This window comes from Chrysemys picta, chromosome 2, assembly GCF_011386835.1.
Source record: "Chrysemys picta bellii isolate R12L10 chromosome 2, ASM1138683v2, whole genome shotgun sequence".
In the NCBI taxonomy this organism is placed as follows: domain Eukaryota; kingdom Metazoa; phylum Chordata; order Testudines; family Emydidae; genus Chrysemys; species Chrysemys picta.
The window spans coordinates 236,137,516-236,162,117 of NC_088792.1; the positions used below are offsets into that span (position 1 = coordinate 236,137,516).

The 24,602-nt window shown below is 41.5% G+C and overlaps 1 long non-coding RNA gene across 1 annotated transcript in view; it reads right to left on the reverse strand.

Annotated features, from left to right (window-relative positions):
* Positions 1-2,587: 2,587 nt before the first annotated feature.
* LOC103305888 (uncharacterized) overlaps positions 2,588-24,602 on the reverse strand; it is a 42,337-nt gene continuing 20,322 nt past the window's right edge. The window contains exons 2-3 of the long non-coding RNA XR_508396.4: positions 10,195-10,319; positions 2,588-6,293 (exon numbers count right to left, since the gene is read on the reverse strand). This is a non-coding gene — a long non-coding RNA (uncharacterized LOC103305888). The remainder of the gene's footprint in view (positions 6,294-10,194; positions 10,320-24,602) is intronic.

Genomic DNA, 24,602 nt, shown 5'->3' on the forward strand with positions numbered 1-24,602 from the left:
GGGTCTGGTATTATTTAATATTGGTGTTGGTCCTGCTTTGAGCAGGGGATTGGATTAGATGACCTCCTGAGGTCTCTTCCAACCCTAAAATTCTATGATTCTATGAATACCTTTATTAATGACTTATGTAATGGAGTGATAAGTGTAAGCAGGGTGATGAGCTATGGAAGAGGACTTCAGAAGCTGATCTCATTTGCATGGGCACACTCACCCTGCCTGCATGCTCAGCATGATGGGATTGCTTGCCCAAATAATCACTTTTGGCTGGTGTTGGACCCCCAGTCTCCTTGTTATTGGGGCAGGAGTTATAAAGGGTTGTTATCCTTGTTGTGTGAACCAAGAGCAACAGAACTGTATTTGGCATACACTTATTGAGGGACTCACCCTCAACTAAATGGCACTTGGCAGTCAGGGAACATGGGTTCCAAAGCCCAGTGAGTTGAGAAAGGGTGGGGATAAGTACTATTTGACCCTTTCATTGTCCACTATATAACATAACAGCTAATTTAGACTCAATTGAGAGTCTTGTTACACACTGCAGAGATGAAATCACTGATACATAGGTCTAAGTGTTGGACCTGCTTTGGGACAGTGTCTCTGATGCGACAGACTGCCTAGTGTGCACAGCACTGAGGCTCCCCACTAACAGCTGAAGTCACTGAGAGCTGTTTTAAGTGGTGGAACCTGAAGACATCCTGCGATTGGCCAGCAGGGTGACTGGTGGAGAGGAGTGGGGTGTGGTGATTGGCCAGCAGGGCAGTTGGTGGAGAGGAGCTGATGAGCGAGTGCCTGGGCAGCAGTGCGAGTAAGATGCCTTTTTACCACCTCCTCCACCCAAGGTGTGGTGTCAGCTGAAGTACTATGTCAGTTTCTGGGCACTACACTGTAAGAAAGATGTGGAAAAATTGGAGAGTCGAGATGAGAGCAACAAAAATGATAAAAGGTTTAGAAAACCTGACCTATGAGGAAAGATTAAAAAAAGAGTACGTTTAGTCTTGAGAAAAGGAGGGACTTGAAAACAATCTTCAAATATTTTACAGGCTGTTATAAAGAGGACTGTGATCAATTGTTCTCCATGTCCACTGAAGGTAGGACAAGAAATAATCTGCAGTAAGGGAGATTTAGGTTTGATATTAGGAAAAACTTTCAAACTATAAGCACTGGAATAGACTCCCAAGGAAGGCTGTGGAATCCCCATCACTGGAGGTTTTAAAGAACAGGTTAGACAAACACCTGCCAGGAATGATCTAGTTATACTTGGTCCTGACTTAGCATAGGGGACTGGACTAGAGCTCTCAAGGTCCCTTCCATCCCCACATTTTTATGATTCTATGATTGCCGAGATCTCCAAGCAGTAGGAGATTTTATGTAATGTATAGGGGAATCTGTAGATATAACAGAGCAAGGAGTGAGTGGTAGCATAACCTTTGACTATCCTCAATTATTTTGATTGTTGTAACTGTCACCACCTTCATGCTGCTGAAATATTTTCTTCATGTACATTATTATCAGGTAGAAAGAAGATAATACTGAATACTCCCAGATACCTGAATTACTGTCTCTGCATTTCACATAGGTTTTTTTGTGGCTATTTGTTTTCATTCTGAATTTCCTGTTCAATTTTGTGCTTTGGCATCTTAGTACATTGAACCCTAGGGTGCCTCCAGGCTATATCCTTAGCCCACTCTGCACAAGAAATTAAATGAAATGAAGAAAATGATTTCTCTCAGCCAGCTTGTGCTATCTGGGAAATGGGATTTCCATCACCCTGCTGGTATGCGAGATGAAAACAAAAGGTTGACCAATATGAAAGCTAAAGCTTGAATATATTTTCAGTTCAAGTCTTTTTATGTTACAAAATATTTTTAGAATTTTTTCTACCTATTGACTTATCAGAGTAAACAGCCCTTAGTTAATAATGCAGAACGCATGGTCCTGTTTTGATAAGCTCATCCCCAGTGATTTATGTCTTTCAGTTTAAACAGTACTGCTAGTCATACATTTCTGCACCAAAACTTGGACAGCTTGTGCTAATTTATAGTATACAAAGACTGTTTTGAGCCCTTTGGTCATCACTGTAGAAATGAACTGAAAAGTACAGTGATTTTAAAGACCATATAAAATCTGTCCTGTCAGTCTATTGGAAAATATTATGCACTGCCATTCAGGAAATTCAGGTCTGGAGCTAGAAATGAGAAAGTCACAAAGGTGGTGCTCTCAATCTCATTTGGAGAAAGGAAGACAATGTGTGGGGAGGGGTGCAGCATGCATTTCAATTTCAAACTTCTTGGCACCAGGTTATAGATCAGAGTGTCTTAACTATGAGATGAGTGTTGTGAGTTCTTTGAACACAAAGTGAAATGGTTGATAAAGTTATAGAACACCTATTTGTACCAGCTAAAACAGTGGAGATTAAGGGTGTGGTTGTCATTAGATAACCCAATGCTATTTAAAGTGTGATAGCAGGGAAAAAAAGACCATTGCTGATACAACCTATTACATCATCCTGCCTGAAATCATTTGAGATTTCGCAGCTGATGGGCAATGCACCTGGGTCACTACCGCTGTGTCATTGCAAATCGTTGCTTTGGAGAGGTGATTAAATAAAGGTTTTTACTCTTCTAAGTTAATATGTGGGGGAAATTCTAAAAGAAAAACTTAAAGCAGAAGGTCTTTAAAGCAAAGGAAATCCTCATATTGTTGCTGCTGGAACTAAAGGCTCCTTAAGAAAAGCATATTTACTGCATCCAATTCTGATACTGAGCTAATACATGTTTCTATACAAATTGTGTTTTATTTCTTTGAGCCTCTGTCTAAGCGATACTGAGCAAAACAGAAGTACAAATCCCTGTAGCTTAACTTTTTGTTATGAGCAACAATTTTTTTTCTTTCTCTCTTTCTGTGAAATTGGAAACAATTATGAGCTGTAGATGAAACGGAATGAAACATAAAAGCAAAGGTGTCAATTTAAAAATAAAAATAAAGTGGGAACACTGAGAGTGACAACAGCAACAATTATTTGTATAACAGATCTCATCTACCTTGCTGTGCAGAAATATGGGTTTTCAGAATCTGTTAAAAGAACAATCTCTCACAATATATGCTAATTTTAGCAGTCTCCATTGAAAATGTAGACCAATATCTGGGTCTTCTTGTGTCTTTTCATTTTCTTTGACTAATATTTGATATTGTTATTTATGATCATATTCTTCCTCCACCTTTACTCAGAGTGAGTAATACCTTTCTCTATGAGTAGGCCCACTGAAATCAATGGACCAGATTCTAATAACCTCGTTCACATTGATCAGGACAGAGTAAGGTGTTACTCAACATGAGTAAAAATCTCAGAATCAAGCCCAGCAAATTACTACTCAATGTGACTACGAGGGACAGAATCTGGCCCACTATGAGCAAAATAAAACAAAAGCAGGATTCTTAGTGGGTATTTGGGGATATGTTTAGTTCACCTTTAGTCTCTTGTAGCACAAATGCATTTTCAATATACAGAATACTGCAATCCCTATTATATAAGCAAAATCAGGATCCATTCATGTTTCTCTGTTACCAAAATTGCAAGGATTTAGAAACAATTGCATAAAAGATTTAAAATATATCATATTATTTGAGATATGCAAAAGGTTTGAAAGAAAGAATCCTCATCTTTACAGCATTAGTACTAGCTGAAAAGTTTAAAATGATGGCAAGGACATCTTGGTTTAAGAATTTGAAGTTTCATGCTAAACCCCTAATTCTTGTTTCACAGCAGTTTTAATAAACAGTTTTCTTCCATATACTGTGCTCTTCTATACCTGCTGTGAGAGACAATAGACATTTGGGACTGAAATGAATACTAAGCTGCAGGTCAGCTTGTATATGCTGATTCTTAGGATTATAACAAGAACTCTTCCTGAATTTCAGATTGAAATGCCCACTGAGATCTCATAAAGAACTATTTAAAGCCTCCACAATAACTTTGCAACAAAAAGGTCAAATAAGAATTGCAAGCAGAGAAGCTGCTGGAGATCAGCGACAAGATTGAAACTAAGGAAACTAAAACAAGCCAGAGACAACCAGCATGTTATCAGCCTCCCATCCAATCTGAGAGATTTGATAACAGCTGTGAATGTCCTTTGGTTAGTATATAATTCTGTCCCTTAACATCTAGAGACAGTTTACTTATAAAAGTAAGGTCATATGCTTATAAAAGTATATGAACAACTTTAAGGTTCAAGTAAGTACTCTGTGAATGAAATAAAATTCACTATAGCTCTCTTAGGCATAAGCATTAGTAACTGTACAAAATGTCATATGGTAAACAAGTTCAATTCAGATAACCACCCCAAACATCTAGGTGTTTAGATGAGCTATTCAAGCCTTTGGATAACCCCCTACATGTAATGGTTCTCCCTTTTTAAGCATATCTCCTCTCCCTAATATGCCTGGCTCCCTCAGCCTGCACTTTCTTAGTGTTTGGTGCAGTGAGGCCCTCATCTCCCCGGCCTCCATTGCCTTTTCATTTGCATGCCTGAGGCTGTGCTTCCCAAGGTACATGGTGTGCACCACAGTACACTATATATTTATTAAACAGTAGCTGAGATGCACCTGAGAGATTACCAGAAGTGTTAAGATACAGTGGAATCTCTTACAGATAAGAGTGTTTGTTTAGATAGAAACAAGGAGTTACTGAGAAGTAATAGTGGATAACACAAGAACCCGTGACCACAAAGGCAAGATGGGTCAAACTGCATCTCAGAAGCAGAGGAAGTTCCTTTCCCTGCTAATATTTAAGCTTGCTCTACCTGAGTGCAAGCTTCACCCTAGGGATGAACTAAGAAATGCTGAAAGTTGAAGGATCCCAAAAAGCACGCACAGAAGAAGAAAGGGAGTCTTCCTAAATCAAAGTCTGATCCTGGCAGATCTCTAACTAACTGATCCTTGAACTAACATCAATCGCTATAATACTCTCTGCTTGTATTTAAGTATCATAGACAGTGAATTTAGTTACAGTCTAGGCCACATAAAAGAGGATTCCTTTAACAATTTCTATTTCCCTCTAATAATGAATTTATTTAGATTATATTGGTCTCACTTTTACTGCTCCCATCCTGAATCTTTGTCTGCAGATCACTCTATCATTCTTAGTTTATTTTTAATAGGCACTGTGACAGAACAATTGAGTTGACCTTTGAGCTCATAGGGTCATCAGAAGGTGCTTTGGTACAGATGCATTACTCAAATCATGCTGTTGTTTATTGAAATAAAATAAGCAAATTTCATTTAAACTACACTTAAGGGTTTTTTTTAAAAGATAAAGTTATTATTGATGGAGCTGGCTTGCTAATTGGGAGTTTGGCAGCTCATTTTTGATTTCATATGAGGATTACATGAAAAATGAATCAAGAGGGGAAAAAAATAACACTTCATATCAGTGTCTATGTACCAAAAATCTTTTAAAAATCAATTACTTCCAGTGCAATTTCTCTAAAATCCAGTAGGCTATGCTCATGGACTGATTTTCCAGCTGACTAACAGCTAGCCATTATTCTCCCTAAATGTAAACATAGATAAGATGCTATTGAGTTTCAAAACAATGGCACAAACTGTTCTACACAGCCTTTCTTTCGATTATTAAAAATGTACTTATTCCAGCAAATTCAGTTCATATTTGTTGCTGACACAAGCCCCTGCCTCCATTCTTCGAGAGACAGACTGAGAAAGTTAACATACACTCACAGTATACTATTATGAACATTATTGTTGGGATCCAGAGAGAAAGCTGGAATCTTCCCTTTAGTCTTGCCAGAAAGGCAAATTCTTCTGAGTATGCTATTGAAGTTGTGCCTCAGTCCTGTCAAATCTCTGATAGGGCCTCTCTCAGTCTCTTATGTCTCCTGATATTTGGCAGGCTAGCTTTGGACACCTGGAAATGGAACACTCAGTACTAGAGAATGGAACACAGCCCGTGGCTCTTATAGTTTTTTCCTGAAGATCCTAATCATTTGTTTGTATAAAGTCTTTTTAGCATAAACTTCAGATTTCTGCAGTAACTTTGTCTCCCTCCATGACTGGCGAATCGGTGGATTTGTGGAATCTCCCCTTGAGGTTTTAGTCTCCAACAATCTGAATCCAGTTGATATGGTATCTTTGAGAGGAATAGTTACTTACCTGCTTCTCTGAAAATACCATTTGATAGAATTCCCATCCACATGCCTTGTTCCCCTTGGAGATGAGAAGTGGATAGTGGTTTCATATATTCGGTGTCTAAGGGCAAAGTTGTTGATTGGCCTGTTCACCTGGAGGGGAGTAAGAGGGGAAAAGGTTCACTGTAGGTCATAGCACAGGCACAAAGGGAAAGCAGCCTCTGTGGGGCCATTACTCCCTGACCCACAGAAGTGGATTTGGAGTGGGCAGCTACGGGGTGGGACCAGGGAGTGCTGAGCCAGAACCAAAGGGGAAGGAATCTGTTACTGGTAAAGATCAGTAGCAGATTACTTCCTCCACTTTCAGATCCACAATTGCTTCCTCACCTTAGTCCACCCTTCAGGCAGTGCCAGAGGTGAAAGTAAGCCGGTGCGGTCTGGTCCAGCTTCCCTAGGCCAGCGATTTAAAGGGCCTGGGGCTCCCGGCAGCGGCCAGAGCCCCGGGCCCTTTAAATCGGTGCCCAAGCCCCACTGCCAGAGCCCCTGGGGTAGCAGCGGCAGGGTTCTGGCGGTGATTTAAAGAGCCAGGGGTTCCAGGCGCTGCTACCGCAGCGGAGCCCCGGGCCCTTTAAATCACCACCGGAGATACCAGCTGCAGAGGTGGCTGGGAGCCCCCGGGGCTCCATCGGTGATTTAAAGGGCCCGGGGCTCCCAGCTGCCGCTACCGCAGCCAAAGCCCCGGGCCCTTTAAATCTTGATTTAAAGAGCCCTGGGATTTAAAGGACCATCTCTTCCGGTTGAGGCCACGCCCCTTCCAGTTGAGGCCCCGCCCCCTGCTCAGGACTTTAAGATGTGCACTGCCTCTTATCCAGTATTTTCTTCAGCTAGTATAGACTATCATAGTTTGGGGGCATTAGTTTACACTTAGAATTTGGGGAGCTATTAATTTTTGCTCATCAAACTGAAACAAATTGTTCCAGACAACACTGAGGCACTGGCAATTGGTCTCCAAATGAGTCTGTCCTGTCTGTGCATTTCAAAGGGCCAAAAATCTTTGAAAGCTGGGGCAGTTCCAGCCTGTCTCACTCTAGTGAAACGAGACAGTCCAACAACATTACATCATCCTGCTGGGTTGCACATAGCTACAAGCAGGACACTGTCTTGCAGAATGTATCTGGTTGCATAGCAGCTTTACATTTCATGCATAATTTGAAGAGAAGAACAAAGCTGAACAAAGAATGCACAGTGACTTAAAGCATTCTCTAATAAAAGAGGCAGCAACTCCATGGAGTGTTTTCATTTGGTAATCAGTGTAAGTCAGTGGCATGGTTCAGTCAATACACTTGCACAGGCAATACAATTTAACAACTAGGTAAAAGGTTTCAATAACATGGAGTTGGCAGAGATATATTATACTGTTTGTCATAGCACCAAGATTCCTTCACAGAAATCAGCCTTCATAGCAAGATAAGTGCAACCCATCTTTAAGGCAGTTTCAGATCTAGGGTATTATGAGAATCTGACACCATGGGGGGAATTCTTGGCTCTGCTATGTTTAAAGATTACTCTGCTTGGGTTCAGACCTCATCCTGGGCCAGGAGAGGACAAACCTAAGCTGATGAAGTAATTTAGATGGCATGTGAAGGAATTGTAATTCAGCTCCTGTTAATTCTGAATGTATTGCATCTGTGGATGAAGAAAGTATTCTTAGTGATGATTCTAAACTTCCCTGGCACTAAATCTCAATAGACTGGTGTGCCATCTAGAGAATGCTCTTTCATTAAATTGTGTTTATACAGGGAAATTTAAGAAGTCCTATTTTATTGTAATTATATTATACATTCTAGTTATCAATGTAATAGCAAAAACTGAAAGATAATTAATTAAATAATGCTACAGCATTAGAAACTTCTCTGGGACCAGACGAGGTAGATGCCAAAAATCTTGCCAATCTATTAGTCATCAGGAGTATAGCCACAACTGGTGCCCATCAGTTCCAAGATGGTGGAGTGGAAATACAGAAACATCACTAAAGCTTTCACAGGTGGAAATCTGCAAGGCTCTGTCCTCCCTCTCGTTATTTATGGGAAACTGCTGTGGGAGACTGTGAAATGCTAGCAACACATGATGGCACTCAGCTCTACATCTACTTCTCAAACAATAATATAGTATCATTTCAGCTGTCTGAGAGCCTGAGAGAGATTCATACTAGGACGAGGAACAGCTGGCTGAGCTAAATTTAGTGAGAACAAAGGTGCTGTTGGTAGGCAAAGGAAAACACTATGATATCAACCTTGATTAACGGACAGACTCCCTCAATTTTCAAGATAGGGTGCAGTTAGGGTCCTTCTGAACTCTTCACTGTATACACATGGCAAAAGCTGTCAAAAATGATGCCTTCTACTTAAGGCTAGCTAAAAGACAGCACCTCATCCTGACAGACTCTGACCTGGTCACAGATACTAACACTTCTGTGATCTTCAGGCTTAATGTGTATCTTGGAATGAATGTGATGTCCCTGAAGAGGTTTCAAACAGTATTGTGGTCTTCCTGGAAAGCAACGCCTGTCTAGGTGAGCACATCAGCACAGTGCTCCACACGCTGCCGTGGCTTCCCAGTGAATATCAGATTCTTTGTTGATCGATTGCACATGTCCATTCCACGGCAGGTGAATGCATGTCCAGTGGATAGTAGTCAGAGATTTTTTTCTCTCCGAGGTACCAGTCAGGATGGTTTGAGTGCAGTCTGCTTCCTTGTCCCATTGTATGCCGATATAAAGGGTGGAGCCACCCCATGCTGCTCCCCCTCAGTTCATTCTTACTGCCTGGAACAGTTGTTGGAGCAATTATAGCCTTGTTACTGCAAGGTCTTTCCTCATTCCTTGTAAAATATACCCAGTTTTACTTAGAGTAGTCTCATAGGTAGAGTTTTAGACAGTCTATAGTTAAGGTAACAGTAGTTATAAGGTTCAGTTTTTAGCTCTCAGACTGGTTCAGCTTTTGGTACAGGAAATGGTACTGGGACCCCATCTTCCCTCCCCACCACAGCAAAAAGGGTGAGAGGAGATATTATGTGTCCCCTAAGGGATTTGAGCACGTATATACACATCCCCCTCTGGGCTCCGGAGCAGTTACCACAGCTAATGAGCAGGAAAGGCATGGGCACCAGGCATTGGCAACAGGACTCAAAGAAGCTGGACCTTTTTGGTAGAAAGCTTTGTTCTACATGGGGACTGTGTTTTTTGATTGCAAATCAGTAGGAACTCATTGGTCATTATGACTTCCCTTTGTGCAATAACATATTGAAGTTCAGGGACAGATTACTGGACTACTGCAGACTGGAATTCACTGTGATGGGGGAGGAGGACAAGCTAGTGGCCAGAACAGCTCTTCAGAACAGCTTGGATGAAGCTGAGTCAGCAGCTCAAGACATAACTATGAGAAGATGTTCACAGCTTATCTCCAAAGATCCAGCAGATCATCCAAGAACTCCCATTTGAAGATGCTTCTCTTATTTCAGACAAGACAATTGATAGTCACCATAGCCTAAAGGATTCCAGGGAAATGCTCAAGTGCTTGGAATCTATACACCATTAATAAAACAGAAGAATTTCCAGGCACAGCAGACCCACGGATACCTGGTTTTAGTACCAATGCTAGTCTTGTCCTCCCTTGAGTGGTGGACAGACCCTCTGAAAGTGTATGGGGGTTCCCTTCACTCCCCTGCAACCAATGTTCATTTTAGTCACAGATGCACCCTCCTTCCCTTGGTTGGGGTGCACTCATGAGGTCACTGCAGACTCAGGATATTTGGTCTTCCCAAGATCTGAAGGCTCATATAAATGTCAGAGAACTGAGAGCTGTCCATATTGTGTGTTCAGCCTTTCTTCCACATATTGAGTAAAAAAAAAAATCTGCTAGTGTTAACAAACAGCACAGCAACTATATTTTATGTAAACAGACAAGGAAGAATGTGTTCCACTCAGTTGTGCCAGGAGACGATTCTCCTGTGGGAGTTCTGCACAGTCAACTCCATTCACCTCAGAGCTGCTTACCTTTCAGGGGCACAAAATATGCAGAAGATCAGTTGAGCAGGTCCTTCACCAATCATCATGAATGGTCACTACATTCTGATATGGCCAGATTAATCTTCCGACTGTGGGGGATTTTCCAAGTGGACCTGTTTGCAACAAGGATGAACAGAAAGTCAGCCCAGGTTCACTGAAAAAAGAATTCCTGCTTCCCTGGAGGAATACCCTACTCTAAGCTTTCCTTCTGATCTTGTTGCTCCCCAGAGTCTTATCCAAGACCATGTTCACCTCATACTTATAGCATCAGCATGGCCTCAGCAGCACTGGATTTCAACCCTCCTAGCCTGTCAGTCAGATCTCCACTGTCTCTCACTGGATCCAGCACCCATCCTTCACATGTTGGACTATCTCCTGTACTGAAAACATCAAGGTATAGCAGTGAGCTGTATCCAGGTTCATTTGGCAGCGCTCTCAGTTTTCCATTCATCAGTGAATAACAGATCTTTTTTGCAACCTCATCACTATCAGGTTTTTGAAGGGGCTGGATAGAATATACTCAGAAGTGCAAGAACCTATACTCCTGTGGGATATCAACCTGGTATTAGCAAAGTTAATGGGGCCACTCTCTGAACCACTCATGACTTGTTCTTTACTCCACCTCTCTGCAAAGGTGGCATTTTTTACAGGGCCACCCAGAGGATTCAGGGGGCCTGGGGCAAAGCAATTTCGGGGGCCCCTTCCATTTAAAAAAAGTTGCGATACTATATTCTCATGGGGGCCCCTGCAGCAAATTGCCCCACTTGCCCCCCACTCTGGGCAGCCCTGATTTTTTATCACAATTACCCAGGTGAGGAGAATGGGTGAGTTGAGAACTCTGGTAAGAGAGGCTCCATATATGGTTTACCTTTGCCCTCAGCCAGAGTTCATGAGAAAAGTGGTTTCCAACTTTCATATTAATCAGGCAGTCTATTTGCTGACTTTCTTCATGAAACCTCATGCTCAAAGAGATGAAGAAAAGTTCCACTCTTTAGTCTGGTTCAGATAAAAGGCTAAACCTCTTCTGACATCTAAATAATTTAGGTCATCATCATAATTGTTTGTTCTGGAGGCAGAGAGAATGAAAGGTCACCTGGTATACCTCCTAGATTTCATGTATTAGTTTGTGTTACCAGTTGGGTAATGGCACTCCATCAGCTAGAGTGCTAGACCATTCAGGTAGTGTACATTCAGCATCTGCAGCTTTCCTGGCACAAATTCCTATTCTGGATATTTGCGAAGCACCCATTTGGTTGTCAGTGCACACATTTGCTTCTCTTTACACTATAGCCCATCAGTCGAGGGATGATGCCAGATTCGGGCATGTTGTTCAAATAGACAAAGGACTCACCTCCAGATCAATCTGCTTCTGAGTCACCTACAGTGGCATGGACATGTGCAATCAATTGAGGAAGAAGAAATGGTTTCCTACCTTTCTGTAACTGTTGTTCTTCGAGGAGTGTTGCACATGTCCATTCCATGACCCTTCCTCCTTCCCCTCTCAGCTGGAGTCTATCCAATAAGAAGGAACTGAAGGAGGTCGGGAGTGGCTACACCCTTTATACCTGCATGCAGTGGGGTGCATGCACTTCTATTACAGGGTATATTCAGCCTTTGTCAGTTCAGCTTGTGGTCAGAGTGAAACTTCATGAATCAGCTTGTAGCACAGTGTCTCTTTTTTAATGTATCATTGGTATAGGGACTTCAACCATACTTTTCCGATGCTGACCTCACTTGGATCCAGGATTCTATATCCTCAAGGCCAGATGACTCCAAAACACCCTCTTTGCAGACTACTCATGAAAAGTATCTAAAAACTTCCACTAGCGCAGAATGTAGTGACTCTTCTCTTCACTGGGGCAATTCACTATAAGTGTAAAACACAAGTGTTCTGTGGTGTACTCTTGGCACCTCTTCATGTCCAACTGCAATACAAGATGCTGGTTATTAAAACCCCCAGTTGCCTGACTGCCAGTTATATAAAAGTTAATCTCTGACTCTGTCCCATTGCAGGAGTTAGGAACCACTGGATCACTATCGTTGCAAGTTCGGGCGGACTTCTCTAGGGCTGGTGGCACAATATTCTCAGTGGAGCAGGACCCATGCCTCTGCTCCCTCCAGCAGTCTGCCGGGACTCACACTTGGCATGCTCCAGGTGTATGTGCTTGTAAAGGCTTTTGAATGTCTTGTAGATCAATTTAATTGTTGGGATAAGAGGTCTGTGTGTGTATAAGATGAGGTGGAGTTATAAAGGCTTATATTCTTCTATTTTAGAACTGATCATATTTAATGATGAAAGGCATGTTGATGCTTTAAATGGGTGCCCATAAAATTTAGTGAATAAATATAAATTAAACATTTTGTACATCTGAACATAAAGTTAGAAAAAGAACTCAAGTTATATAAAGTCATATTTCATAAAACTTGATTAGACACTACATTCATTACCATTATTGTTATTTACAGTTATTCCACTTTGTTCACTCTCCGAGCTCTCAAGTGTGGGTTTTGGAATCCTAGAAAGTTCATACTCTAGAACCCTAGAATTTTTGTGTTTTGCCTTTGGCTTAAATGTCCTTTTTTCAAAACTTGCCATTTTTAAAATGTTGAAATCGTTGTGGATTAATTTAGATGCACTGAGAGGGGGAAAAAGCAGTTTTTGTTTTTTGTTTTTTTGCAAAAATGGGTTTGATATCCTATGCCCAATATATAGAATAATGAAAAGCAGTTTCTTTTCCTCAGTTCAACTGTTGTATTTCACAGCAGTAGGGGGTTAGGACTGAGGATTTCCAGCCACCCACAGAGACAAATTAAGTGTATATGTTGGTTGAGTCATAACTACCCAACCTTTCCACTTTAGCTTCCAGTTCATACTCATGTTGTTCTGAAATCTACCCAATATTAAAAAAGGAAAAGAAAAGCAGCTGGATTAAGTTTTAGCATCTTACAGTGACCTATTCTTTAAGAGGAACACACTATTTCAGCTTAACCAGTTCCTTGAGAAAACCTCTGACTTTGGCATTGTAAGACTTTTATGAAATAAGATAGGCCATCTCATTAACTCACAGATGTTTGCGCCACTACTCTCACCACTTCTATTCAGAGCAAGCATCATTAATCAGCTTTCCATTAATATGTGTGGCTGTATGTTGGCAGCAGAATTCAAATTACTCAGTGCTAACAATTTAGAAATATCCTCACCACTGCATTGAATGGTGATTTATCATTACTGCAAAGGGAGTTAATTAGAGCAGAACCATAGGTGTCACAATATAGTCATATTTTAATGAGTTTAAAAATTCTACAAAAATATCTACAAAAAAGTTTGATGACAGCTTGATGTAATTAAATTGACTCTCACTTTTTCAAACTTTGAAGGGTAGACAGTTCCAGGCAATGTTTCAAAATCAAATCCTGTTTTATAATGCTCTGTACCATAATTACAGTTGAATAATGGAAATCAATACAAAGGCTGGAACAGGAGCTACAGAAAATGATCCTGGTTGAATCATTCATTAGTGTAATCTTTTATGTAGTATGTGAATAAAGCAGCACTAAGTGGTCTTTTGTAGTTGTTTTCTTAAAAGAGTACCATTAATAAAGCTGCAACCTGGAAGATATTTTCACAACTGTGATCTGAAATATTGTATTTCTTTAAAAAACATGTCAATTTCAAACCAAAGCCTACTCTGCAAGATGAATGGAGCTCCCCTAATAAATCATCTAGCCTTTCCACTCATGCATAAAATCATTTTAACATGCATGACAAAAGATAACAGATTATTACACCAAATCAAAAAAGAATAATGTATTCCTATATTTTTTCAGGAAATATGTTTCAGTGGGATTCTTTGTATCTACTTAACTCCTCTACTTTTCATGCCTTACTGCTGGAAGTTTTATGTAATAAAATACAGTTCAAGTGAAAGGAAAGTCTGATCACTGGCAACTTGGCTTTTGCCTCTGACAACATATCTGACATAGAAAAACACAATGGGTGCCACTTTGCATCAGTACTGAATACTGAAAATAAAGAAGACCGGGGATGGCAGGAGAACAATAAGAAAATGGTGCACAGGCATTAAAAGGGAAAAGAAAAACAATTTTAAAAACATTTGCCTAATTACTGCATTGTCACACTTGATATAATTGCTGTGCATGGCCCTATACTGACACCTAGTGTTAGTGGTTAGACTGCAGTGGTACAGTAAAGATGGGCAGGTAGTGAAATTTTAGACCACATACCTAAGAAAACATCAACAAAATATCTTTGGGATGTCTGCCCTATCAACTGCCTGCAAGGGTGTTGGGATGGCCATGCTCACTACCAATAGTGAGTAAGGGAAACCAACAGTCATATTGTGGAAAGTTCACAAAGGTCTGGGAAGTAGAATGACGAAGTTTACAAAAAATTGTGAATACAGTATGGACTGTACAAATAGAACCAGTGGTGAAATAGCTTATACAATAAATGGGCATTTACATTATTTCACTGAAGTTAATCTTTGTTGCAGATACAGCCTCTGAAAATTGTTAAAATGTGCAAGGACGTTGGCAGTCTAAAGTGACAAAAATACAGTGCTATGAAGGAAATAACCTTTGGAAATAAGGTACATTTGTATTTTTAGCAAGGGCCTAGAGGGTGTTACTTTTTCTTGTTAAACAGAAAATTGCAGAGCCTTGTTAGGAGGCTCAGGGGAATAGTATGCCAGGGGAGGATCTTCTCTCACAAAGGGAGTGTTGGCAAAGGCCTTGGAGAGACACTGGGAAGCCGCAGGAGTGGATTGACTTGCTGATTGATTGAGCACAGGAGTGGATTGAGCACCCCTGATAACAGGGTAAAACCACAGGGATGCAGCTCAGGGTTGGGTTCTGGAGGAAAGAGACATGCAGAGAGCCTGGGGAGAGGCAGATAGGGGCTGGGTTTCCAGGGAGAAAGCCCTGAGAGGTGTTACTCAGTTCAAGAGCAGAAAGAAACTCTTTAGCGTCTAGGAAGAGTTAAAGAGTCTGTGGAGGAGTAAGCCTAGGAAGCAGCTGGAGAAAAAGACCTTGAGGCAGGCTGAGGTAGGAAGTATTTCAGGGAGATAGCAAGGAGTCTGAGGGAGTAGACCTTAATTACTTGTTATAGGATCCCTTGTGGTAGAGGGAGGCCTTACCTGCCGCCAAGGAAGGTGTCATGAAAGTGTGAGCATAAGGACCATTTATCCCAGAACTGGGCTGTGGGTGTGGCATTGGGTCACTGGGCTATTGTTTTGTGGGACTCTGTTACCACAGAAGGGGTGGGACTGCACATGACCTGACTGGAAGGCCGAATCATGAGAAGGAGTACAAGCTACAATGCAGTAATTAGGCAAATGTTTTTAAAATTGTTTTTCCTCAGTGCCAAGCCCAGCCATCAGGGGACACACTGGTTGGTGACTCACTTTCACAATTACATAGGGGATAAAATGGAGACTTTAATGAAATGTAAGAACCATTTCTAAATTATATCAGGAAGTAAAATATACATCTCGCCCACCCCATATTATACATGAGACTGATGCACAATTGTCATCCAGTTGCAAAACAAAAAGTATAGGGGGGAAATATCTCTTTTCTGTGTCTTGAGAAGGTTAAAAATTTTACATGTTAATACTTTCAAAAACCAAAAAGGTAAAGTAAGTGGGGGGGGGGGATTCATAAGACTACTTAGAATGAATTTTATTTAGTTCAGTATCACTTTATTTGTCAAAGAATGGCTTGGAGCAACATGTTTGCTTTTTTTCCCTGTTTCTTTCAAGACAAAGTTAATGTTGCTGATGAAGAAGTCGTCATTATCATCATCATCATTCCCATAACTGCATTGGTCGTTGGGGCACCCTCATTGACAAGCAATCAACCAATTGTCTCCAACTCTGATGATCGTGTCAGTGCTTGAGTCTCCGTGAAGTCCATTCCTGTCCTCTTTTATGTTGTCAATCCATCTCTTCTTTTGTCTACCTCTTCTTCTCTTCCCCTGTACTGTCCCTTGGAGGATGATCTTGGATAGGCCAGATGATCTTGTTACATGGCCATACCACTTCAGCTTGCGCTTCTTCATGGTCATCAGGAGGTCTTCATATGACCCAGCGCATTGGGTGATAATGTTGCGGACCTTTTCACTAGTGATGTGGTTGAAGTAGGAGATGCCCAGGATTTTACAGAAGCATCTCCTCTCTACTACCTGTATTTTCCATTCAAGTTCTGCCGTAAGGGCTCATGTCTCTCACGCACACAGAAAAATGGAGATGAGTGCAGCAATTTGTTTGGATTCCAGGGAGATGTTCTCATTCCTCCAAATTGGCTTTAGCTCTGCCAATGCTGCTGCTGTTTGCACAGTTCTTGCCTGAATTTCTGCCTTGGATCCTTCATCAGTGATGATTGCCCCCAAATACTTGAACTGTTTCACTGTCTCCAGCTCTTGTCCCCTGACAGTGATGTGTGAGCTGATCCCATCACGTTTGTTTGTCATCCGCTTGGTTTTGTCTGCACTGATTTCCATGCCATATTTTGATGAAGTAATAGTGCACAATTAGTGACTGTTAACTTTTTGATTCTCTTTTGAATGAATTCTCATATCATGTTGGCACTTGTTTTTGTTTTTTGTTTTGTTTTTTTCTTTTCATTTTCTTTACAGTAACTCTTTGGAGAAAACATTTAGAAGGCCAGAAGAGTAAAATAGGTTATGTTCTTTTATATACAATATTGATCCAGCACTCTCTGGACAGCAGTGGAATGGCTCCTATTGAATTTTCAGTGGGAAATCACCAAAGCAGACCCACCTGGTATGGATATTTCACAGACTTGTGCACAGATAGACCATGCCACCCTGTGCTGTGATGATTCCCCACAGCTCTCACAAGCTAAGGAGGGATGGGACCCCCTTGCTGTTACAAGGGCATCAGGCAGGTGTTCAGTACAGAACCTATAGTTACTTCAGGCAGTGACATTGATAACTGACTGGAAGGCACTCTGCACTCACTCAGCTCTGACCCAATACCCTGGTATGATGTTAGGGGTTATTTTGCTAGTAGAGGCACCATCTTTTGGTTAGGAACTAAAATAGAGAGTCTGAAGCTTGCATTGCATTGCAAATTCATTGACATTTTCATCTAGCTAATTTCATGTGGTGTAAGGCCTTTCCCTACTTCTAGGGTTACCATATTCAAACATTTAAAAAAGAGGACACTCCACGGGGCCCCGGCCCCGCCCCCGGCCCTGCCCCAACTCCGCCCCTTCCCCGGCCCCACCCCAACCCCACCCCTTCTCCGCCCCCATTCCAACCACTTCCCCAAAGTCCCTGCCCCAACTCTGTCCCCTCCTCTGAGCACCCCACATTCCCCCTCCTCCCTCCCGCTCTGATCTTGATTGGGGGTTGCTAAGTGCTTCCCTGCTCCCCACTTGCCCCGCAGCCCCTGCAGCCTCTATGCCCCTGCCTGCCCTGCTCCTCCTCACCCTGCAGCCTCTGCACCTCCCCGCCCCTGCAGCCTCTGCGCCCCCTGCCTGCCCTGCCCCTGCAGCCTCTACACCCCCCCCGCCGCCTGCCCTGCTCCCCCCACTCACCCGGCAGAGGGAGAACTGCAGGCTCCACGTGGACTCAAACACTGCCGCGCTGCTCAGTGGGGGAGAGGGGAGTGGGGGAGGGGGAGGGACTCTGGCTGCTTGAGGCCCCAGTGGCTGCAAGCGGCTTTCAATCAGGCCAGGCGTCCAATCAGCCGCACCGCACTATGCATGAGGGGAAGGGGGAAATCCCGGACATTTTTTCTTGATTAGAAATCTCCCCCCGGACGGCCATTTAAAGCTGAAAAACCCGGACATGTCCGGGGAAACCCAGACGGATGGTAACCCTACCTACTTCAGTGTGTGGAGTTTAGCCAGACCAGGAGGGAGAGGGTCAGCTCTTGGGTGGGAGGAGGGGAGAGTTCATGCTCAGACATGCTGGAGCCTATCTTCTCCTTGTGTCTCAAAAACCACATGGGAGTGTGCCAGGGCAAAGGGCTTCTCTGCCTCCCATTAACTAGTGGAGGTGGGGGCACAGATTAGGAAAGCTGACTCTCTAACAGCTCCCCTCTTCTCAATTTAAAGCCTCCCAGGCATTCAGAAGCCATCTTGCTGCCATTATGCTTCAAAAGCCTCAGCAGCAGCAAAACATAGGAATATTGCTATTATTAGGATAACTTTGCTCCATGCAGCATGGCTATCCACTTCATACTTTGCTAGGTCTGCTTTGACTGATTTTTATCTCTTTTTTTTTTAACCTATTTTTTTGTGGTTGACTCTCTTGTTCCACCGCATGAGTGGAATGATTCTGGAGACATCTGGCCTAATGCAACACTCAGGCTATGTCTACACTACAAAATTATGTTGACCTAAGTTACATCAACATGCAGCCATCGCAGTAGTTAAATTGCTTTTGCATGTCCACACTACGATCCTTGTGTCAGAAGTGCATGTCCTCCCCAGGAGCACTTGCACCAATTTAACTGTTAGTGTGGGGCATTGTGGGAAGGCTCCTGAAAGCCAGCAACAGCCGATGTAATCAATTCAGTGTCTACACTGATACTGCAGTGACCTAACTACATCAACCTAAGTGCTAAGGCCTCTCATGGAGATGGAGTTATTAAGTCGGCAAAGCAGGCGAGTTATGCCATCAGGAGCAAAATTTCAGTGTATTCACTTAGAGTTAGATCGACATAAGCTGCCTTGCATTGACTTAATTCTGTAGTGTAGACAAGGGCCCGGTGAAGTGAAAGTAAAGACTTTTCAATGGACTTTGAGTCAGACTTGTACCAAGCAGGAAGTTCCTCATTTTTCCCTTCCATTTTCTTTCTGTCTTGCTAAACTTGAATTTAACCTCTCTAGTTCACATTTACCAGGACTCAGCCTGTGTCCTGGTGAGATTCTCAGTACCGATCTCAAGTGAAAACTCTGGCCACTGTGCAAGGGGCCTAGACATCAAAATATTTCATCTCTTTGCAGGTAACACATGCTAAAGAGATTAAGTCATACTGAGACTCAAAAGAAAAAATTACGTCTCTGTGCAACCTGATACATGAAAGTGGGAAAAATGCTTTCTGCAGTGGCATGACTAATTGTTTATGACAGCAAAGCTGAGTCAACAGTGCCATATATATTTTATTGCAGGGGGAATTCTGCACCAAAATATTAAAAATTCTGTGCACAATATTTTAAAATTATGTAAAATTCTGCACATTGTATTTGACAAAATAACAAAATATAATCATTCCAGTTTCAATTATTTTGGTAACTTATTTCAAAATACCTGTCAACAAGTATGTCAACAATACAGACAACAACCAAAAGATTCCCCCAGGAGTAAACAGTTAAAGAAACCCCTAATACAAACCAGTTCCAGGTGTGTGGTACTGGAGGTGGCTGATCGGGGCCCCTCAGAGCCCAAACACTCACAACCCCCTCTCATCCAGAGCCCAGTCGGGGGCACTCCCTGACCAGACCTTCCCCACAGAGCTCAGCCATGAGCAGTCCCCAACCCAGACACCCTCAACTCCCTCCCCCCCAGAGCCCAGCCCAGACACCCGCACCCCTTGTTCCTCTTGAGCCCAGCCCTGGAGCACCCCCTGGACCAGAAACCTGCACCCTCCCTTTCCCCAGAATCTTTACTCCCCCCAGCTTCTTTAGAGTCCTGCCAGGGGACATGGTGTGGTGTGGCCCTGCCCTTCCTCACCCTTTGCCAAAGCCAGGTCTTTGGGGCCTCTCCCATCCCTGGGTGGATGAGGATCAATCCAGGCAGCCAGAGCATGCAGAGCCTCCATCCCTGCCAGGCTGGGTGCTTGACTCACTGTGAGCTGGAGAGCTGGGCTCTGAAGAGTCCAGCAGCCCCTGATGGCCATCAGCAGCTCTGCAGCCCAATTCTGTAGGGGAACATGTAATTCTGCACAGAACATTAATTCTGTGCAAATTCTGCATTGCACAGTAGCACAGAATTCCCCCAGGTATAATATTTCAATGAATACCCATTTGAATTTTAAACTGAATATACTTTGACTGTGATCATCACCCTATTGTGTTCAACTCTCCATGAATATCTTAGCAAATGGGTTTGCTGATAATAGTGTTGACCAATTAATTTTGTATTAATTTCCTAATTGCCTGTGCAAATACCTGTGATCTGATGCAGAAAGTTCTGATCGCCCAGTTATAGAATGGAAAGAATCATGGGCCAGATTTTCAAAAGTTCTCAACACCCACAATGGAGATTAAATTCTCAAAAGAGCTTACCTGCTACTTAGGCTTCTAAATGACTTTCAAAAGTGCTCAACACTCAGCAGCTCCAGAGGTTTCAGGTGTAGTACTGGGCACTGAGACCTTCTGAAAATCTGGCCACTTCACTTAGATGTCTAAATGGCAGCTGAGCTCTTAAAAATTAGGCCATTTACTTAGGCACCTAAATGGAAATGCTGAGCTCTTTGAGAAGCTGAACCCATGTGACTTTTGTATTAAAAAGTCAGATTTCAAGTTCTGCTCAGGAATTATCTACAGAAACCATTCAGATAATTTTGAATAACAAACTATTTGTAGACATAAGGTGGCAATTGTCAGTTACAAATTATTTGCCTGGCTCTATGGAAAACTGAATAGCATAACAATGCAATTCTACTTGGATGATAGAATATTTTGTGGTGCCAGACTTTTATGCTGATATTTACACTACAGACTTGAATAATTGTGGTTCTAACTGTATTCTTTTCCTTCAGTCTCTTCAGGCTGTCTCAGAGTCATGATTCAGTTTCTGGCTTATTGAGGTCTAATCAAAAGCCCTCCAAACTTTCAACCTCCTTGATGTAGAATGGCTCCACAGGAATGGATGTTTTCAGTCCTGAATCACAGGAATGACTACATCTTGATATGGTTCAAAATTTGAAAAGGAAACTGGCATTGTTCCAAGGTTTGAATTCGGGAGCGAGTTTGAACTCTTTATCTATATTTGTTGTGCTTCAACATTTCTGCATATGAAACAAATTCTAACTTTTTTTTTCTTTAGGTATGTTCTAATAGTTAGAACTTGAGACATAGGTTGTTCATTTTCATGTTTCTTGTTCGATTAGAGCTGATTGGAAATTGTTTGATGGGATGTTTTTTTTCTTGGAAAACACTATTTCATCAAAAGCAAAACTTTTTGTGAAACATGACTATCCCTATAATTAAAACAAAAATCCGAATAGAGCAGTCTGATAAGGTCAAAATGTTCCATTCACATAGATACATCTCAACTTTTCCACTTCAAAACAACTTTTTTAATTCACTTTTTATTTTGCATCATATATTATTATATAAAACTTTTTAAAAAATTTTATTGAAACAAACCACTTTGATCTAAAATGATTCCTTCCCCCGCCACCTCCAATTTTGTTTCACAGGAAACTCCAAGGTTTTTCTGACACAAAAAAATTAAACCAAAATTGTGGAATTGCCTGGAAAATCTGGATCCCATCTTGTTTGAGCTATGGCCTTTTAAATCATATTTTATTTTTATTTATATATCCCACTTTATATATATATGATCTACACCTTGTACGCCACTAGGCCTGTCCATTCAATGATTGCCTATTGATTACCAAATATTTACAAATAAAGCTTCTCAGTATGAAGTAAATATTATGTCCATTTCACACATGGGAAATCTGAGGCAGAGAGCTATTAAGCCCTACATTTGCAAAACAGTCAGCTAACTTTGCGTGCCTCCATTTCTGTGTACTCAAGATGCACAGGTGTGAGTCCCTTTTGAAAATGTAGGGCTAATTGACTAGCCCCAAGTTGCACAGCAAGGGTGAAATCCTGGTTGCATTCAAGTCAATAGCAACACTGCTGTCTGTGTCTGTGGAAACAAAATCCAGATTTCCTAATCTCTAGTTCTGGGCTTCAATAACCTGACCTTGAGTATGTAGTTTCTGCTGGATAATTCAGAACATTAAAAATAAATATTTTGCATATTTCATATAGATAAGACATCTAATTCCTTGCCATTGCACAAATGGACATTGTGACACCTTGCTCTCTTTTGTTCTCTGCCTGTGGCACACAGTTCAGTCTTATGAGGACTGAAATGCTTTAAGCTCAAAGACTTTTGTTAGACTAAGATTTCATCTAGATACCCCTATATAATGGCCTGTATTACACAGGAGGTCAGACTAGATGATCTAACGGTCCTCCTGGATTTAAACTGATAGCCCAGATCAGAAAATCTGACTGGTTCTACCAGCCCAATATGGCAACTTTTTCTTTATGAAAACTGGTGTATAGATGAATAAGAGTGGGGTTTAATCATAATAACAGCAAATAATTCTGAAATTAAACACATCAAGGCAGAAGTCCTTGAGTGAATTCAATACATCAAGTTCATACACTAACATCTGTCTTTTTTTCTTCATGCACCTCCCCCTGCCCAATCTCTTTAATCTGCACTACCCTTAAAACACCCTACTGCCAGGGCTTGACAGAACTCTCCTAGCTAGCAGTAAATGGTATCCCTTAACTGGCAAGGGAGGCTGCTACTGAATGAGATGAGGCACTCCATCTTCCCCCACGATTTGGGCATGCTGCTTTCATAATACTCCTGCAGCCCCTGCCAGCTAGAAACCAGGCCTGGAAATATAGATTCTCTAAAGGCAGCGAAAAGCCTATCTGAGTTTTGGGGTTTCACTTGAAGCTCATTTGTACTTTATTTTCAACTTATTTTAGTACAAAACTGGCTCCATAACTAACAGCATTCCTGTCCTTCTGCCACCCCTACCTGCAGGACTTTTTTTCCTGTGGGCCCAAATGCCTAGAAATCCCTCTGACATATTCTTCTTTGCTGCCTCCATCTCTTTTCCTGCTGGTCCCCCTGATTCAGAAAAGCACTTTTAAGCATGTGGGTAATCCCATCACTATTCAGCAAAACACGAAAGCTCATGTTTAAGACCCATTGATATCGATAGGACTTGAATATGTGCTTAAAATTAAGTGGGTGCTTAAATGCTTTGCTGAATATGGAGGGATTTAAGCATCTGCTTGGATTCTTTGCTGAATCAGGGGCTTTAAATGTGTCCTTTTCAAAAGGACTCTAAACCTGTGACTGTTGCAGGGACAAGTCAATACATGTTGAAAACCACAAATGTACATGGGGAACAGGGGAATCCAAACTTAACTGTGGAACAAAAGACACATGAACAGTTTCACAATCCAATCATGCTGTTTTTGTTGTAACCCAACCTTTGCTTATTATCCTATAAAGATTATAAACTCTCTGGGTCCGAGACCTTGTCTTCGTAGCTGTATTCAATGCATCTAGCTAAATGGTGGTGCTATACAAATAGTCTTTGTGGCTTTCAGCACTTCTCTTCCTATTTTTGTGATCCTCATTTATTTTCTTTGGACCCACCCTCTATTACTTGCTGTTGCTGTTAATTTTGTTTTATTGAGTATCCCTTACTTGGCACTCTGGTACTGAAGGTGATACATCGTGGCTGGTATAATAGATTCTTCTATAAAAATTAAATGTATAGTATCAATAAGTTGATCTTTTAGGGATCTCTTCTCCCCTGAGCACTCATGCATAGCTCCCGCTGACATGAATATGAGTTATATCTGTATATGGCATCCAGATAAGGATAAACCTGTACTCAGTATTACTATAGCAATGAAGGTAGAAAGATTATGGTTAAAATTGAGTTGATATTCCTGTTCCCAATGCCAGTGACCCTGGTTTTATTATTTTTGCCTTTCAACATATGAAAATGGATTGTCCAGATAGATAGATATTTATAATTTTTTTTAAAAAAAATTCTAGATCCATTAACTTAGCCTTTACTTTCAAACCAAAGTACAACATATCGATACACATTCTAGGCAAAATTAACTCAGGAAAACTAATTGATAAAAGTTGACCTTGAATTTACATGAGTCCTCTTTGTGATTGTGTTTTGAAAAAGGAAATCTCTCTAAGATTTGCAGAAGCTATCTACTATGTTCAGTTGTACAATATTAGTCAGACTGGGTTGTCCTTTGCACCCCAGCTACTACTAATTTGAAATAAAAAAATACTCCCAAGTTGAGGGCAGGATGGCTTTAGCTAAATGTATGAACTGCATGCATGAAACAAAGGCTGTTAAAGATTTCAGGACAGCACAGTGCCCTAAAGACTGTGGTATTTCCATAGTGAGAAAATAAGGTTAGAAAAATAAAGAGAATATAAGAACTTCTGACACTTAACTTATTATACTCCTGCCACAATAATACTTCTGATATTCCTCCCCCCCACCATAGAGATTGGTTTTGTTTTCTGAAATGTAAAAATACACCAAACATTTACAAAATGACTGTTTTGGGCAGAAAAACATGTTTGCATCAGATACTAT